An 18,641-nucleotide genomic window follows, 5' to 3' on the forward strand; every position below is an offset into this window, starting at 1 on the left:
ACATAATTCTACTGAAAAACCTAAAAGAATTATAGGTTATTTTACTACTAAACAATAACTGCTCCAATATAGTAACATCCCATAAACATGCATTTGTCACAAAACAAATTCAGGAAACACATTGTCTCACATGTAGCTCTCCAATCTAGGAGGAAAGAACATAAAAAGCCAATTCTGAGAGAAATCTCAGAGAGAGTGTGTAACAGCCAGGAAAGATTTCCACCCTTCCAAACTTGCTGAGACCCCAGCAATAACTGGTGAAAAGTAAAACTCAGAATTCTGGTCCCGTGAGAGTTTGACCATCACTCCACAGGACCAGGCCTCAGCTGCAAGGACCACAAGGAACGGACTGTATATACACCGTTTATGCCATTGTAGGAGCCTCTTAAAAATGCCTAAACTCACCTAAGCCGTTAAATTATAGTAAGGTAAACGTCAAAGTTAAATATAAATAAATAAAACGAAAGGATGCAGCAGGCCTGGTGATCAGACACAGACGGCCTTGGGAGCCCAGCAATTCCCATTCTGCCAATACATAGTAGGATCATTGAGCTAGTGAATAGAAAGCATCATATCTCTGCCTCACCTCTAACTTTACAATTGGACATGTGCTATTAGTCCAATATTCAGCGATGTCAACATCCCAACCAGACCAATTATTGTTGTGACATATGAGGGTTGTAGTGAAAAGGGTTTATTGGAACTGTTTGTGACTGTGATTGTTGTCAGCCTCCATGGATCCTAACTGTGTCATTAGAGGGCTTCGCTCTTCTATTAGTAAGGGCCTTCATTCAACCTGTTATGCCATCGTATCAGCGACAGCGTCATCCTCAAGACGATTGGGCTCAGCAGCTGCAGGGGCAGGGAAAGGAAGAGAATCTTAGAACAACAGACTAGAATGTGCCAACAATGGCTCAGAATCTGAGAGCATTCGACTGGAATGTTACAACAGTAGACAGGAGTTTATCTGATGGTCGTCAGTATCTTTCTCAGAATTGACCATGGTTAGAGTTGCAGATACGAGCCATATTGATGAATATTCAAGCAGGTTACTATCCCATCCTCGCTATTGTTGGTGTTCCTGGTAAGCCTATCTCTGCCAATTCGATAAACGATGGTGAAGGTTATTGCAATTTCTGTTATTTATATTTAACAAATACATAATCTGCTATCTTCACTTTCATACACAAACTCCACTTCATTTCCATCAATTTCAGGCTCCTCACTCATAAACATCTCCACCTATTTCATAATAGGGACCTCATATCAGAGTAATAATGTCACTGGCCGTGTAATTTAAAGGCACAAGTTATGACTTTAAATGCATTGTTTCAAATCCTTGCACATCCGATGATAGAAGTTAAACTCGAATGGCAACAATTGGAATGAAATCACATTTTACAAACGACAGCCATAAACAATTAGGATTTATTTTATTATTTCACTGATAGTCTTTGGTAAAGGAACTAAGTGTGACAAAAAAGATTGGCTCCATATTGTCTTGTTAAATGGTCTCGCAGTTAACGGCAATTAGTGACGGATAACAAATGCTGCCCTTACCAGTGATGCTGACATTCTGTGAAACAACAGCATTAAAGGTGAAATAAACCAAGGAACTATGGATGATGGAGATCCTAAATAAAATTCTCTCGCGTCTGAAAATGTTGGAGAATCTCAGCAAATATGGCAGCCTCTGTCAAGAGAAAAGAGATAAAGTTTAGAACCGAGTGACCCTGTATCACAACTGAAAGCAACTGGGAAATAATATTATTTATATCAGTGATGGTCGGATGAGTGAGGGGGAGGTTAGTTGAATGGATGTAGATATGTCCAGCGAGAAACAGCGAGAGAGAGACAAAAATGAAAAGCAAACACACAGACTGCTGATAATGAATCAGAAGGAAACTAAAATGGGAGCTTATTCTAAATTTCCCCTTTTACCATATTCCTGAATATCATGCCAATTTAGATGTGTCCCTGTTTACATTGAGTTATATTCCCTCTGTCTTTCTCCTCTGAGTGTGATGATCAACTCCATAGGCAATACTGGTGCTGCCCTTATAGTTGCACAGATACAAAGAAACGGAATGTTACATTGTCAACTGATTTTTTTTGAAGAAGGGAACTGTAACTGTAGGACTGTGCAGAGATGTAACTGTTTTTTCTGCTAAGAACAGAAACATTTTCAACACTGAATGGTGCACCGTGTGTGTGGGGATTTGACTTCTCCTGTCATTACAGAATAAAGGGAGGTTCTGTGGACGCTTTTCTCGAGTTTGTTTTATCAGCTGCCGCGTCCATTCAGAGGGACCCAATGATATGGTGACCCCACTCTGGACTAGGTATGGGCACTGCATTTACAGTTCTGGGTCCATTGTAAACAAATGGAGTCGAACTACACAGAAGGGAATCTGCGTACACAAGGAGGGGCAGGGCACTTCATGATCCTCCCAGGGATTTCCAGCAACATTTGTCTAAGCTGGACTCATTCCAAGTGTAAAATGTGAAACCAGCTTCTTTCAGAAATGCGGTGATCACTGAGCTGTTTCCCCTCCTACAGTATAGCCTGTAAACCCACAGCAGGGAAAGGACTGTGCTAACACTCACCATGAAGTGAACTGGATTGATTCTGGATCTTTCCAGGTAAGAGTGGGTGACATATACATCACCATGAAGTGTATTGGGTTGACTCTGGAACGTTCCAAGCACGAGTGAGTAACATATCTGGAGTGCAGTCCTCCGATATAACACTAGCTGACGGAAGAGGTGGAAAACATTGGTTCTGTCTCCACGGAGGAAGGTGTAGAAACTAACTTCCAGAAATACTAGGGAAGAGGGGCCCTGGTGAAAATGAGGGAATGCACGAAATTAGAATTAATGAAGAGTATGTCTTTGAAAATCTATTCGAATTGAAGCTTGGTATGTTGCTGGATCTGATGAGCTACATCCCAGAGTATTGAGGAGGTGGCAACAGAGCTACTGAAAGAATTACTGATTATTCTTCAAAGCTGGTTAGATTCTGGAGGAATCCTGCAGACTGGAAAGCGGCTATTGTTCCCCTAAATATTTAAAACAGGACGGAGAGGGCAAACAGAAAACTAAATAGCTTGATGTCAGCTGTGAGAAAAAACATTGTAACCTTTTATAAGGAATGTGACAACTCGACACTTTGAAAATAATGATATGATTACATTCGGCCTGGATTCAGGAAAGGGAAATGATCTTTCATAAACCTGCTGTAGTTGTGGAAATTGTCCGTTGTGATATCGACGATTGACAACCAGTGGGCGTGGAGTTTTTAAATGTTTCGAAAAATGTTTGATATGGTTGAATACTGGTGAGTGGGGAATGTTAGAGTCCATGGGTAGGTAGGAAACGAACACACAGAATGGATCAAAAATTGGATAATGGACGAAATGAAGAGAGTAGTGTTTTTCTCTGGGTGGAAGTCTTGTGGGGTATCAGAAGGATCAGTGCTTGGGCAATAGCTATTCGCAAGATATAACATGATTCAGATGGGAACAATAAATGTAATGATTCTCATTTAAGTTTATTAAATGGCCAGAGGTTGGGAAGTGCTATTGTTGAAAAGGGCTTGGATGTCCTTGGTTATAAGTCACTAACAGAATTCGGATGGGACAGAAGTAATTATAACTGAAAATGATATCTGTTCTTCCATGCAAAATACTTGAAGTACCACAGCAAATATACCTTACTCAATGGTTGTGTTTTGTTGAAAGAGTATTTGGAGTATTGTGTACTGACAGAGTCTGTTTTATAAATAATGATCTCCACGTCACCGAGACAGTGCAAAGGAGTATCACCATATTGAACCCTGGCATGATGGCATCATCAGGAGAGAGTGCAGTAAGTATGTGTTTAACCTGTAGCACTGTGAGAGAATACGAAGTTGAAACTTGATGGTTATAGACGGATATTCATTATGTCCCAAACAGCCATTGATCAGGTGGGAAATTTCATACTTTCCATAGGATGTTCGATTCCCAATAGTTTACGTGCCTGTGCAGAGACCTCATTTTGATTAACAGAGAGGTACAGGCTCTGAATGAACTCTGAACACTGTAATGCACGGTTTCTGTGTGACCCTCCACTCAACGTTGTTTTGATCGCAATACTGTTAGCATCCACAATACCTTCATTCTGAAACAGTTAGCTATTCTTCAATAGCTTCTGACTTTCAGATAGGATGCAGGTCTGCTCTCTCAGCGATGGAGGATGCCTTTGAAACTGGTTTCGAAAATCGTTTCAGTTACACTGCCAGAAAACGATGCTAACATAACACAGATGTACTATGAGAAATGAAGCCACGAAGAATACCATGAAACAGTCCATATGTGCAGCCCCTGCTCCGTTTGTTTGTTATGTTGGAGCATCTCTGACACATTCCTCTTCCTGTGTTAGTGAATTGAGAAGCTGGATGATCGTTTCCTGTTCCTTTGTAAGTGACTCCAGGTGTGAAATGGTCACTTTCTGACCACTTTAAGTGATGTGCGTGCGTGAGCAGATTCCTTGTCTACCTGTGTAACGGCAGAAGAGACTGAATGGGCTGTCCCTCTTCTTGTCCAGTAGTTTTGATGGGCTGAATAACTTTCCCAAATTCCTGTGAAGCCAGATTGAGGTATTGAGTGAACTCCTCCGTTTGCTGTGGAAATGTGCAGCGCTGTTTCATGAATATTACCGACAGTTTAACAGACAGGAAAGGCTTGAACGTTGTCTCAGTCTTGTTGCACATGGATACAGACTGCATCAGGAGGTCAGGGATGACGAAACTTTCTCAATATCGTGTAACATACAGTAAGTATCTCCACTTCTAATTGATGTGGACTCAATGGGATGCTTCCTCACAGCAGGGATTGCTTGCTGACAAACTGGGTTTGCCTGGGCTGAGGAAGCTACCCTGAGGATTTCCTACAGAGATGTTCCACGGCTGAGATGAGAAACATGTTCCATTGTGCTGTGAATGACTCAAAACACTGGAGAGTTTGCAATGGATTCTGATGAAGTGCAATTTTACTCAGGCTCCTTGATGTCATCTTCAATTAAATACTGCCTTGATATCAGGGCCAGTCACTCTTTGGTAGGCCCTTGTATTCTATCGCTCATATTGATAGGCCATGGTGTAGGAGCAGGCAGTGAAGTCTTCAAACAGAGGGTAGTGAATGTCAGGAATTCTCTATTCCAGAGAGTCAAGGAAGCTACAGCAGTAAGTGACCTCCAACTGTTCCTGTCTAGCAGGTTGGAGGGTCTGAATGGAACATCAGAACAAGAGCAGGGTTAGATCGTTAAACACTATTAATCTTCTCCACCAGGCTCTAAGATTGTGGCTGATCAGGTTATATTCTCAGCCCCACTTTCCTGTCTGTATTCCATTATCTGTGACTCACTTCTCTATCAAATATTTAACTAATTCAGCTATGGATAAATGTGAACAAAGAAGCACCACATACCTCTGGAAGAGAGACTTCCCACTCAGAAGGTCCTTTTAGAATTTGTCCTCATCTCTCTTACAGTGTCATGCAGCACGGAGACCTGTCCACATAACTCAGACATCCCAATCTGATCTCGTCCCATTTGCCAGCATTAGGCTCATATTCCTTTAACTGCTTCCTATTAATATGCATATCCATATGCCTATTAAATGTTGTAACTGTACCAGCCTCCATCACTTTCTCTGAGAGCTCATTCCATACACACAGCACAATCTTCATGAAAATATTGTCCCTTTACTATCTTTCTCCTCTCACCTTTAGCCTTTGTCCGATAGTTTAGGAGTCTCCTATCCTGGAAAAAGAAGACCTTGGTTGTTCAGATTATCCATTTTCTTCATGATTTTATAAACCTCTATAATGTCACGTCTCAGCCTCCGATGCTCCAGAGTAAACAAGCCGCAGTCTTGCCAGCCCCTCCCTGCAGCTCATCACTCCATGTCCGACAATATCCTTGTAAATCTTCTCTGCAACCTCTCAAGTTGAACAGCATCCTACCTGTAGCAGAGAGAACTGAATTAAACACAATATTCTAAATCTGGCCTCACCAACATCCTGCCCAGTCGCAGCATGATCTCCCAGCTCATATACTCAATGAACTGATCAATAAGGCAAGCATGCCAAACCCCACCTTCACCACCCTGTCTATCTTCAACTCCACTTTCAAGGATCAATGCACCTGCACACTTTTGTTCAACAACATTCCCCAGGACCTCACCATTAATTGTATATATCTGCCATGTTTTACCTTACCAAAATGCAACACTTCAAATTTATCTAAATTTAACTCCATCTGTCACTCCTTGGTCCATTAGCCCATCTGATCGAGGTCCCACTGTACACTGACGTAAATCTTGCTGGCCACTGCACCTCCAATTTTAATGTCATCTGACGTTGGAGGGTGTCGCTCTTTCCTTTTCTAGTCCCACTCCTCCACTGCTCACAACAAATTTTAAATGTAATCAGGTTCGTGATATGGCTGATGATAAAGGTCTCTAACTGGGTCAGTGACAGGAACAAGTCAAGCAGATTTCTTTAGTCAGCCACAAGTAACTAATAGATCTAATGGAGGAGCATGGTGGATGTGTGGTTAGCACTGCTGCCTCACATCACTAAGGAGCCGTGTTCTATTCCAACCTCGGGCAACCTTCTATGTGGAGTATGAACATTCTCGACACGTTTGTGTGGGTTTCCTCCCACAAGGATGTGGCGCTTAGAGTGGATTGGCCATACTAGATTTCCCATAGTGCCCAGGGATGTGTCGGTTAGAGGGGTTTGTCATGGGAAATACAGAGGTACATGGATAGAGTCGGGGGACAGGACTGGGTGGAATGCTGTTCAGTGAGTCAGTGTGGACTCGATGAGTAGAATGTCTTGTTTCCACACTGTCGACGATCAATAACAATGGCAATAATTTTGGACTATACAAAAACCCAATGGGTATTCACCTGATGCACTCTCCTCAAGGTTTTGTATAAGATCAACTCTCATTCCAAGAGTAACCTGTTAAAGCTTCCATAATATCGGCCCTTCACCCCAGGAATACGTGAAGTGAAACTTCTCTGAAAAGCTTCCAATGTAATTATCTCCTTGCTCAGTTAAGGAGACACAAAAGCTCACACACAGATGAGATTAAGTTGTTTTCTCAGTGTTGTGAGTCTTTGGAACTCTCTTCCCCACTGAGTATTGGAGACAGAGATGTTGAATATTTTTGAGGCACAGACAGAAGGTTCATAAATAACAACGGAATCTAGGATTATCGGGGAATGGGCAGGAATGCAGAGTGTGGGGAAAATGATCACACTGCTCCAGAACATCCAGGAATATAATGTAAAACGAAATGATGATATAGATAAAAGTTTAAAATGTTAACAGTGATAGAATAATGTTCCAAAGGACCATGGGGCTCTTTTGCCATTGGAGAGACCACTCGTGATGGTTTAACCTGAAGGTCACCACACCTCAGGTGATGGGGTGAGGTTGAGAGAGCGTCCCCTTCAAGGGAACATCTGTCAGTGTGGGGAATTGTTGGCCTCCCTCTTCATCACAAACCAGCCATCCAGCCAACTAAGTGGGAGACTGTGTAACTGTTACAGACAGAAACAGTCAGAGACAAAGCGCAAGAGAAACTTTCATAACAAGGAAAAAGGTACAATTCAGATAACGGTCAAGATAACGGCTGAGGACAAAAATGTTATCAACTGGAAATTGTATTTTATAAAGAGACCAGTGTTCAGAACCTGTCTTTGGGTGAATACAATGAGATGAGATAAGTGAAATAACCAGAGTACTAATTGTGATTGGATATCGGTAACCATAAAATAAGTGTATATTTTTGATTGTCCTATGTAAAATGTGATTACCATTACCTAAATGTATAAAGCTGATGGAATATTTTGTTAGGAGAACCCGTTCCCTTGGGAAATACCCTCAAACAGGTGCTTGAAGAAAACCGAGATAAAAGTGCCTGAGTATCTCCTGCTCAGTGACACGAACCCAGGGGGTTGAATGACTGAAAATTCCTGTACATGGAGCTAAGAAAATTATCAGATCAGCCACGATCTTATTAAAAGATGGAGCACGTTTGAAGGGCTGAATGGCCTCACGATGGATTTGAATTGCATATGACTTGGGAAAAAAACGTATATCTCGACTCCTTACCTTTTTATGGTACAAACTGGGGCATTGACAGTAGCCTGAAAATGGGAATTATTTGGAACATTGTCTGGAACATTCCATGATCGGCATTATTCAGAACATTCTATCATCGTGTGGGGGTGTGGTAAAAGTGAGAGAGAGAGGGGGAGAGAGAGAGAGGTGTGAGAGTGGTGAAGCATGAGCTTTGTTCAGGGGTGGGTGCTGTAACAGATACACAATGAGTGTGAGGGAGCAGAGAGAATACAGTGACCCTTATCCTGACAGAGCGGGGAAGGTGGCAATGCTTGTCCTGTATTGCTGGATATTTGTTCAGACCGCAGACACTGCACTGAGCTGGGTGGTGAGCTCAGACCATGCTCGGTGGGTCTGGTGGTGTGGGCCACTCTGGGAAGAGAATGGCCCACCTCTGTACTAGCCCATCCACCAGGAACTCCATGCTCCTGTCAGCAAACCGTAGTGTAATTGCTCTTTATCTGCCATGCTCAGGATAAACTGTGCAGGACAACTCTGAACTGAGAAAGCTCAACCGTGTGCCGATTGGCCTTTTAAAGTTGGCACCAGTGCCCGAGATCACAGAATATCCAGGGGCATCCGGGCAATATTTAATACCTCCAGCCATGAGGGGTGGGAGAATCGGCTGGCATTGAATGAGAGAGAAACCATGGTGTGGGGTAGGTATTAATGAGGTGAGTTTGATAAGATAGCACAAGCAAACTAGCTCAGCCTCGTGAGACGATCCCTCTGTCACACTCAATGAAAATGGCACTGAGACAAATTATTGTTAGATTCAGCCCAATGAGGCGAAGAATCTGCTGACTTCGCTCCTAGTCACAAAGCTGCTGGACAAATGTTCATCCAAAGCTCCATCATTTGGACTCACAAAGGCCAGGGAAATAGACAGGACAGTTTTACTCACCTTAAATATCCCGTTCGCAATTCCTTCCTGGGAATACCGGCACGGTGGCACAATGGTTAGCACTGCTGCCTTACAGTGCCAGAGACCTGGGTTCAATTCCCGCCTCAGGCGACTGATTGTGTGGCGTTTGCACATTCTCCGTGGGTTTCGTCCGGGTGCTCCGGTTTCCTTCCACAGTCCAAAGATGTGCAGGTCAGGTGAATTGGCCATGCTAAATTGTCTGTAGTTTTAGATAAAGGGTAAATGTAGGTGTATGGGTGGTTTGCACTTCGGCCGGTAGGTGTTGACTTGTTGGGCCGAAGGGCCTGTTTCCACACTGGAAGGTAATCTAATATTTGCTCACGTTGAAAGATTTTGTGGAAATATCTTCATTTCAGCATTCTGAACCCTGTGATTTTCCATGAAATTGTCTCTATCTCCCTTTCTCTTTTTCCCAAAATCTTTTTGTTTGTTGGTATTTAAACTGATTCCCCCGCCATCTCTCTCTGGCAGTGAGTTTCACACCCACAGCACCCTTTTATCATGGCACAATGGAGATAGGGAGCTGTAAATGGATGGGAGCTGGGCATTCTGTCACTTCCAGCATTGGCTGCAATTTTCCCCACGCAGCTCAGTGATGTAATACAGTGTTACTGAGAAATGTACTGGGGTGGTGAACACAGTTCTACATGCTGGGAGGGTCACTGCTCCAGGTTTACACATCAATGCACTGGGTGGTGGACACAGCTCCACGTGTTGGGAGGGTCACTGTTCCTGGTTTACAGATCAAAAAACTGGGTGGTGGACACAGCTCTACATGCAGGGATGGTAACTGCTCCTGGTTTGGAGATCAATGCACTGCTGTGGTCTGCATACCCTTCCGCTCTGGCTGGATTGTGGGTTGTACTGTACATTACACCAGCCTGGTCTGCACAGTTCTCCCTGCTGATCACATATCTCGTCTGGGTTTATAGATCAATGCACTGCTGAGGTCTGCGCAGTCATCCACCCTGGAACGATTGCAATGTTGTGTTCAGCAGTACACGAGCCTGGTCTACATAGTGCTCATGCTCAACAGATTTCTCCTCTGGGTTTGTGGTGTCTGACCTAGTTCTGCGAGGTGGTTTCGGAATGTGATACAACTAATCATTTCAGCTGATCTGGCAATGCCTTTATCATTGTTCTCATTCATGTGATTGATCCTCCAAATTTTGACTTCTTCGGCCAGTCCCATTCTTTCAACTACCTCCATAGTTCGGCAACATGTGAGTAATTGTCCAGTTTTAATGTGAGTAAAACTGTTCTGTCTATTTCCCTGGTCTTTGGCATTGCTCACCCTGGAGCATCGGGATTCACTGCTATTAACCTCAGTAAGGTCACTCCTCAGACACAACGCTCCAGGGAATATAGCACAGTCCATTCATACTTTCTGCGTAACTCAACATCACTCGCCCCCGCCTGCACCGTCAACATAATTGTAAATTATTGCTTCACCATTTCAAATTGAGCAACATCTTTCCTATAGCGGTGAGAACAGAATTAAAGGCAATGTTACAGAAGTGGCTGAACTTAGTGTGCAGGCGAAAGTGAGTATTGCAGATGCGGGAGATTAGAGTCGAGAGTGTGGTGCTGAAAAAGCGCAGCAGGTCAGGCAGCATCGGATGAACAGAGAACCGATGTTTCTGGCAAAAGACCGATTCCTGATGAAGGGCTTTTGCCCGAAATGTCCAAATTTCCTGCTCCTTGGATGCCGCCTGACCTGCTGTTCTTTTTCAGCACCACACTCTGAACCCAGCGTATATCCCAGATGGCCTCCTTTTGCCAAGATAGCACTTTCCCCTCCCACGTGGTGGACTGTGCCCTCCAACACATCTTATCTGCTTCCCGCACCTCTGCCTTCGAATTCCGCACCTTGCAATGCAACAAGGAAAGAACGCCCCTGTTCCTCACTTTCCACCACACCAAACATCCAGATATCCTCCCCCCTTTGCCCCACCTACAAACAGACCCCACGAGCAGAGATATGTTTCTCTTCCCACCCCGACTTGCGTTCCATAAAGAACATTCCCGGCGCGGCTCCCTTGTTAGATGCATGCCAACCACTAACCCACCATCCACTCCTGGCATCTTCCCCTGCCACCGTAAGAATGGGTAAACTCCCATCCTCACCTGGGTCCAAGAGACCAATGTATCCCTCCACATCCTTCGGAGTTTTACCTGCACTTCCACACACGTCGCCTAGAGTATCAATTGTTCCCAATGTCTCCTCTACATTGGGGAGACAGCACGCCAACCTATGGAACACTTCAGAGAATATCTCTGGTACACCCGCACCAACCAAACCCACCACCGCGTTGCTGAACACTTTAACTCCCCCTTCCACTCCGTCAAGGACATGCAGTTCCTGGGGTTCCTCCGCCACTCAACTTCTGCCTTGGGACCCTGCAACCATATAGGATCAATGTGGATTTCACCAGTTTTCTCATTTCCGCTCCACCACCTTATCCCAGATTCAATCTTCCAACTCAGCACCTCCCTTATGACGTGTCCGACCTGTCCATCTTCCTTCCCATCTGTCTACTCCACCCTCCTCTCCGACATATCACCTCTAACCACAAATTCATCTACTTATCATATTCTCATCTACCTTCCTCCAAGCCCACCCTCGTCCCATTTATCTCTCAGCACTTAGGCCACAAGTCTCATTTCTGATGAAGGGCTTAAACAAGATATTTCGATGCTCCTCTGACGCTGCCTGACTTTCTGTGCTTTTCCAGCACCACATTCTCGATCTGATCTCCAGCGTCTGCAATCCTCACTTTCTCCCTTGTGTTAATGTATCCAGAAATTTCCCCTCCAGGCATCTTTTGCAGGTGGTCTGTTATTTTATCCCTGTCCCCTTTATACACAGAGTGGGACACATACAGCCCGGCAGTGCTGTGGCAATACTCCCACATACAAGGAAAAAATTAAAAAGATTGTAAGATTTATAGTCCATCCGTCAGTAACCCTCATCCATTCCATCCAGACTGAGTCAATATTCCCTTTTATTGTGATATGAGATTTAAGTAAGGAAGGGACTAACCGAACCTGTTTGTTCAGTGACTGTGAATAATGTCACTCTACATGTTTTGTAATTATCCCAGTGGAAGGTATCTTCTAATGATAAATGGGCTCCATTCAATGTGTTTTGCCAGTATGAGCGGGAGCATCACCGACAGCACTAACAGGGAACGGCAGCTTCAGAGAGAGCGGGAGGAGAGATCAGAATTCGAGAACATTAGACTGGAATGTTTCAACAATTGATCAGAATCTGAGAATATTGGGCTGGATTGTTATAACAATGGACAGAAGTTTATCCGGTTATGTTTGGTCTCTTTCGACACATTATGATTGTTTACCATTATCATCGCGGATCAATTATGCTCTTCTCCTTATTCAATGTATTTATTATCCTCTCCTATCTATCATTGGTGTCCTTGGTAAGTCTCACCGTTCAGGGTTTTTTTCTGTAAACCAGTTATGACTGCATTACTGTTCTTTCATTTAGTCTTCACTTCTTGCCACTATTATTGTTCATGCTGAGACTTCGAATCCAGATATTCACTCTGCAGACCATTATTAACTGCATCAGGGAACGTGTTCATTTACTGTCTCCCTCCTTGCTTCTGTCAGTGTTACTCATGGGTCTCTACGTTGACCTAATCACTTGAACCATTGATTCTCATCCTTTTTATTTTAATATTGGAAGCGTGGTCGTCATTGTTCTCTATTATCTTTATAAACTCCATGTTGTTGTGCCGAGCTGGGAATTTGTATTGTAGAGGTTTCGTCCCCTGTCTAGGTGACATCCTCAGTGATTGGGAGCCTCCTGTGAAGCGCTCCCATGTGTTGTTTCCTCCAGCATTTATAGTGGCTTGTCTCTGCCGCTTCTGGTTGTCAGTTCCAGCTGTCCACTGCAGTGGACGGTATATTGGGTCCAGGTCGATGTGTTTGTTGATAGAATCTGTGGATGAGTGCTATGTCTCTAGGAATTCCCGGGCTGTTCTCTGTTTGGCTTGTCCTATAATAGTAGTATTGTCCCAGTCGAACTCAGGTTGCCTCTCATCCACGTGTGTGCCTACTAAGGATAGCTGGTGGTGTCGTTTCGTGGCGAGTTGGTGTTCATGGATACGGATCGTTAGCTGTCTTTCTGTTTGTCCTATGTAGCGTTTTGTGCAGTCCTTGCATGGGATTTTGTACACTACGTTGGTTTTGCACATGCTGGGTATCGCGTCCTTCGTCCTGGTGAGTTGTTGTCTGAGAGTGGCTGTTGGTTTGCGTGCTGTTATGAGTCCTAGTGGTCATAGTAGTCTGGCTGTCAGTTCGGAAATGTTCTTGATGTATGGACGTGTGGCTGGTCCTTTGGGTTGTGGCATATCCTCATTCCGTTGTCTTTCCCTTAGGCATCTGTTGATGAAATTGCGGGGGTACTGTTTTTGGTGAATACACTGTAGATGTGCTCTTCTTCCACATTTACAGTTCTGGTGTGCTGCAGTGTGTTGTGTTTTGAACAGTGTCTTGATGCAACTTCTTTTGTGTGTGTTGGGATGGTTGCTTTCGTAGTTCAGGACTTGGTCTATGTGTGTGTGGCTTTCCTGTGAATTCTCCGTTCGGTGTTCTCTGTACCATCACATCTAGGAATGGGAGTTGGTTGTCCTTTTCTTCCTCTCTAGTGAACCTGATTCCTGTGAGTGTGGTGTTGATGATCCGGTGTGTGTGTTCTATTTCTGTATTTTTAATGATTACAAATGTGTCATCCACATACCTGACCCAGAGTTTGGGTTGAATTTGAATTTGTTTGTTATAACCTTTGCATTACAGCTTCTGCTGAGTCCAGGAATGGGTGAGCCCATGGGTGTGCCGCTGATTTGTTCATATATTTGGTTGTTGAATGTGAAGTGTGTTGTGAGGCACAGGTCCAGTAGTTTGAGTATGCAGTCTTTGTTGATAGATTCCCCGTCTTGTTGTCTGTTCTGTATGTCTAGCAGGTTTGCTATTGTTTCTCTGGCTAGGATTTTGTCGATTGAGGTGAACGGTGCTGTTACATCGAATGAGATCATAGTTTCTTCCTTGTCTATGTGTATATTTGTGATGATGTCTAAGACTTCCTGTGTTGACTGTATAGAGTGTCTGGATCCACTGATCAGGTATTTCAGTTTCTGTTGTAGTTCTATAGCCAGTTTCAGTGATAGTGTCCCTGGTAGCGATACGATGGTCTGAGTGGGGTATCTGATTTGTGCACTTTAGGTAGCCCATAGAATCTGGGGGTGGTGTTGCTTTCAGGTTTCATTCTCTGTAGGTCAAACCTGGTGCCTGAGGGAAAGCCAGCGGAATGAGGACATGCCACAATCCAAAGGACTAGCCACGTTACCATACATCAAGAGCATTTCTGAACTGACAGCTAGACTACTACGACCACTAGGACTCATAACAGCACACAAACCAACAGCCACTCTCAGACAACAACTCACCAGAACGAAGGACCCGATACCCAGCATAAGCAAAACCAACGTAGTGTACAAAATCGCATGCAAGGACTGCATAATCCACAACATAGGACAAACAGAAAGACAGCTAACGATCCGTATTCTGGATCACCAACCAGCCACGAAACGACACGACCAGCTATCCTTAGTAGCCACACATGCAGATGACAAGCAAGATGAGTTCGACTGGGACAGCACTATTATTATAGGACAAGCCAAACAGAGAACAGCCAGGGAATTCTTAGAGGCATGGTACTCATCCACAATTTCTATCAGCAAACACATCGACGTGGACCAAATATACCGTCCACTGCAGCGGACAGCTGGTACTGTCTCCCATCAGTTTGAATTGGCCCAATGTCTACTCTTGCCTGTCGTTTGTTTCTTATGCATTAAAAGAAACTTTTACTACCATTTCTAATATTACTGGCTAGCCTACCTTCATATTTGACCCTCTCCTTCCTTATTTCTCTCTTTGTTATCCTCTGTTTGTTTTTGCAGCCTTCCCAATCTTCTGATTTCCCAGTTCTCTTGCCCCCTATATAGGCTCTCTCTTTTTCTTTGATAGATTTCCTGACTTCCTTTGTCGGCCATGGCTGTCTAATCCCTCCCCGGATAATCTTTCTATTCTTGGGGATGAACCTCTGTACGGTGTCCTCAATTTTACCCACAAACTCCTGCCATATTTGCTCTGCTGTCTTCCCTGCTAGGCTCTGCTTCCAGTCTATTTTCGTCAGTTCGTCTCTCATGCCGTCATAATGACCTTTATTTAACTGTAATACCATTACATCCGATTTTGCCTTCTCTCTTTCAAACTGCAGACTGAACTCTACCATATTATGATCGCTGCTTCCTAAGTGTTCCCTTCCTTTAAGATTTTTTATAAAGTCTGGTTCATTATATAGCACGAGGTCCAGAATAGCCTGCTCCCTTGTGGGCTCCATGACAAGCTGTTCCAAAAAGCCATTCTGTAAGCATTCCATGAATTCCCTTTCTTTGGATCCACTGGCAACATTATTTACCCAGTCCGCCTGCATATTGAAGTCTCCCATGATCACTGTGACCTTGCCTTTCTGACATGCCTCCTGTATTTCCCGGTACATGTTGCACCCCTGGTCCTGACCACTGTTAAGAGGTCTGTACATAACTCCCACAATGGTTTTTTTGCCTTTGTGGTTCCTCAATTCCACCCACACAGACTCCACATCATCCGACGCTATGTCATTCAGAGCCATAGATTTAATTTTGTTCTTAACTAACAAGGCAACCTCGCCCCCTCTGCCCACCTCCCTGTCTTTTCGATAAGTTGAAAACCCTTGGATGTTTAACTGCCAGTCCTGACCCCCCCCCCCTTCAACCATGTCTTTGTGACGCCTACCACATCATATTCATTCACGATGATCTGTGCCATTAGTTCATCTGCTTTGTTATGAATGCTACGAGCATTCAGGTAAAGTGCCTTAATGCTAACTTTCTTATCATTAGAGATATTGGAAGTCATAAGATGTCGTAAATTATCCTTCCTTTTTGCTGCATCCCAGACTGTCTCAAGTTTAAATCTGCCTGCACATATGCTATCCTGCCGCATATCTTTCCATTTAACTCCATACTCCCTGTCGCTTTCACTTTCCCTTCCCTCCAACTCAGAAGATTAAATTCTTAGTGACCACCCTATTTATCTTCTTCGCTAGAACATTGGTACCTGATCGGTTCAGATGGCTTCCGTCCCAACGGTACAGATCCCCCCGGTTCCAAAACTGATGCCAATGCCCCATGAAGTGGAATCCCTCTTTCCCACACCAATCCCTTAGCCACGTGTTTACTTCCATAATTTTCTTATCCCTTTGCCAATTGGCCCGTGGCTCGGGCAGTAATCCGGAGATTATGACCCTTGAGGACCTGTACTTCAATTTCCTTCCTAGTGCTCGATAATACTCAAACAGGTCCTCCACCCGAGCTTTGCCTATGTTGTTAGTCCCAACGTGGACCACAACAACTGAATCCTCCCCCTCCCGCTCCAATATCCTTTCAAGCCGGTCAGAGATGTCCTGAACCCTGGCAACATGTGAGACTCCCGATCCGGCTTGCAAAGGATACTATCTGTCCCCCTAATTATAGAATCCCCTATAACAACTACTTGTCTTTTTGCTCCCCCCCCTCTTGAATGGCCTTCTGCACCATGGTGCCGTGGTCAGCTGGCTCATCCTGTCCAGAGCGTTTTTCCTCATCCGTTCAGGAAGCAAGAATCTCATACCTTTTGGACAAGGTCAAGGGCTGAGGCTCCTGCACTCCTGAACTCAGGTTCCCTCTACCTGCCTCACTTACAGTCACATTCTGATGTCCCTGATCACTAACTGAATGTGAATTACTTAATCTCCCAGGTGTGACTGCTTCCGGAAACAAAGTGTCCAGGTAACTCTCTACCTCCCGGATGCGCCAAAGTGTTTGAAGCTCAGATTCCAGATCATCAACTCTGATCCGGAGTTCTTCCAGCAACCAACACTTGCTGCAGATGTGGTCACTGCCGTTCACAATGGGATCAGCCAGCTCCCACATCATACAGCTACAGCACACCACCTGACCAGTCATCTCTGCTTAGTTAATTAGTTTATTACTTTGTTCAGGTTTGAGTTGAAATACTTTCTGATACCTCTCTGCTATAATCTTTTTCTAAAAACCAATTAATAGATAAACAAAAGAAAAGTAAGATGTATTGAGACAGAAAGATGATGATGGAATTGATTGTGTAATTGGCTACTTGTCGAAAAAACTGAATATCCACCAGAAAAAATACAAAATCTCCATTATTGAAAAAGAATGATGAAGTTTCGTACTGTCCTGACAATATTTTAATGTTTATATGACAAACAAATTGTCGGGGTTGGTTGTAGACAACAACAACAAACCTCTCGCATTTTTGGAATATTTAAAGACCAGAATATGAGACTATTTCATTGGAGTCTTATAGTACCGACTTTAAACGTACAAAATGTACATGCTGTGGGTTCTAAAAATGTGATAGAAGATGTATTATTGCGAATTTAAAGGAAAAAGTGTAGATAAGATTTGACTTTTTCCAGTGTATGGAATTAATATGAATGGTATTACTGAGATTAATGACTTTTGTATTTCATAATTACGGGATTAAGAATTATAGGAAACGAAATGAAGCTATCTTTTTATACTGATGATTCATTTTATTTCTGAAGGGGGGAGGTGTTATGAAGCCGAAAGCATGTCTGGTCACTTTAAGACAGAACGGGTTTTGCTGAATAGAAAGTACAGCCAGAGATGCCAACTAAAAACAAATGACCCTGGGACATCAGCAGCTGAAGAGTGAACACAATGGAGAAGATGGAGATTGTGTGGTCGTGAGATTACAATGTTTAATATGTGGGTTGTTGGAACAGCATATTTTTACAGAGTTGGAGTCAGATAGTAAGTAGTTAAGAAAAGAGGAGCTTGTATTTGTGAATAGTTGTTGTTTAGTGTTCACTATTAAAGTTAAGAAACTAACTTGTTAATTTTTGTTTAAATAGTGGACTGTAGGAGATCTGTGTGGCTCATATTTTAACAGATTACGATGTGAGGTGTTTGGTATTAATAACAGAGTCGTTTGACTCCACCTTGTAAATGTCCATCCACGCTAAACCCATTTTCCATATCCTTCTAGTCCTTTCCTATCCACATATTTATCCAAATTCTTTTGAAATGTTGTTAATGTATCCCCCCAACCATGTTACAATAAATCTACTGGCAGCTCATCCACGTACCATCCTCTGTGTAAAGAAGTGGCCCCTCAGGTTCCCTTTAATTCCTTCCCCTCTCACCTTAAACTGATCCCCTCTAATCCTCAAATCTCTAAACCTTGGAAAAAGACTAAGAACATTCACCCTATCCATAACCCTCATGATCTCATACAGCTCTATAAGGTAACCCCCCCCCCCCCCCTCCCCCAGTCTCCTACACGCTAAAGAAAAGGTCCCAGCTTGTCCAACCTCTCCCTATAACGCAGACCATTGGGTTCTGGAAACGTCCTTGCAAATGTCTACT

Source organism: Chiloscyllium plagiosum, unplaced genomic scaffold (genome assembly GCF_037043375.1).
Source record: "Chiloscyllium plagiosum isolate Xiang-an unplaced genomic scaffold, Cpla_swu_hap1 HiC_scaffold_21, whole genome shotgun sequence".
NCBI classification, from domain to species: Eukaryota; Metazoa; Chordata; class Chondrichthyes; order Orectolobiformes; family Hemiscylliidae; genus Chiloscyllium; species Chiloscyllium plagiosum.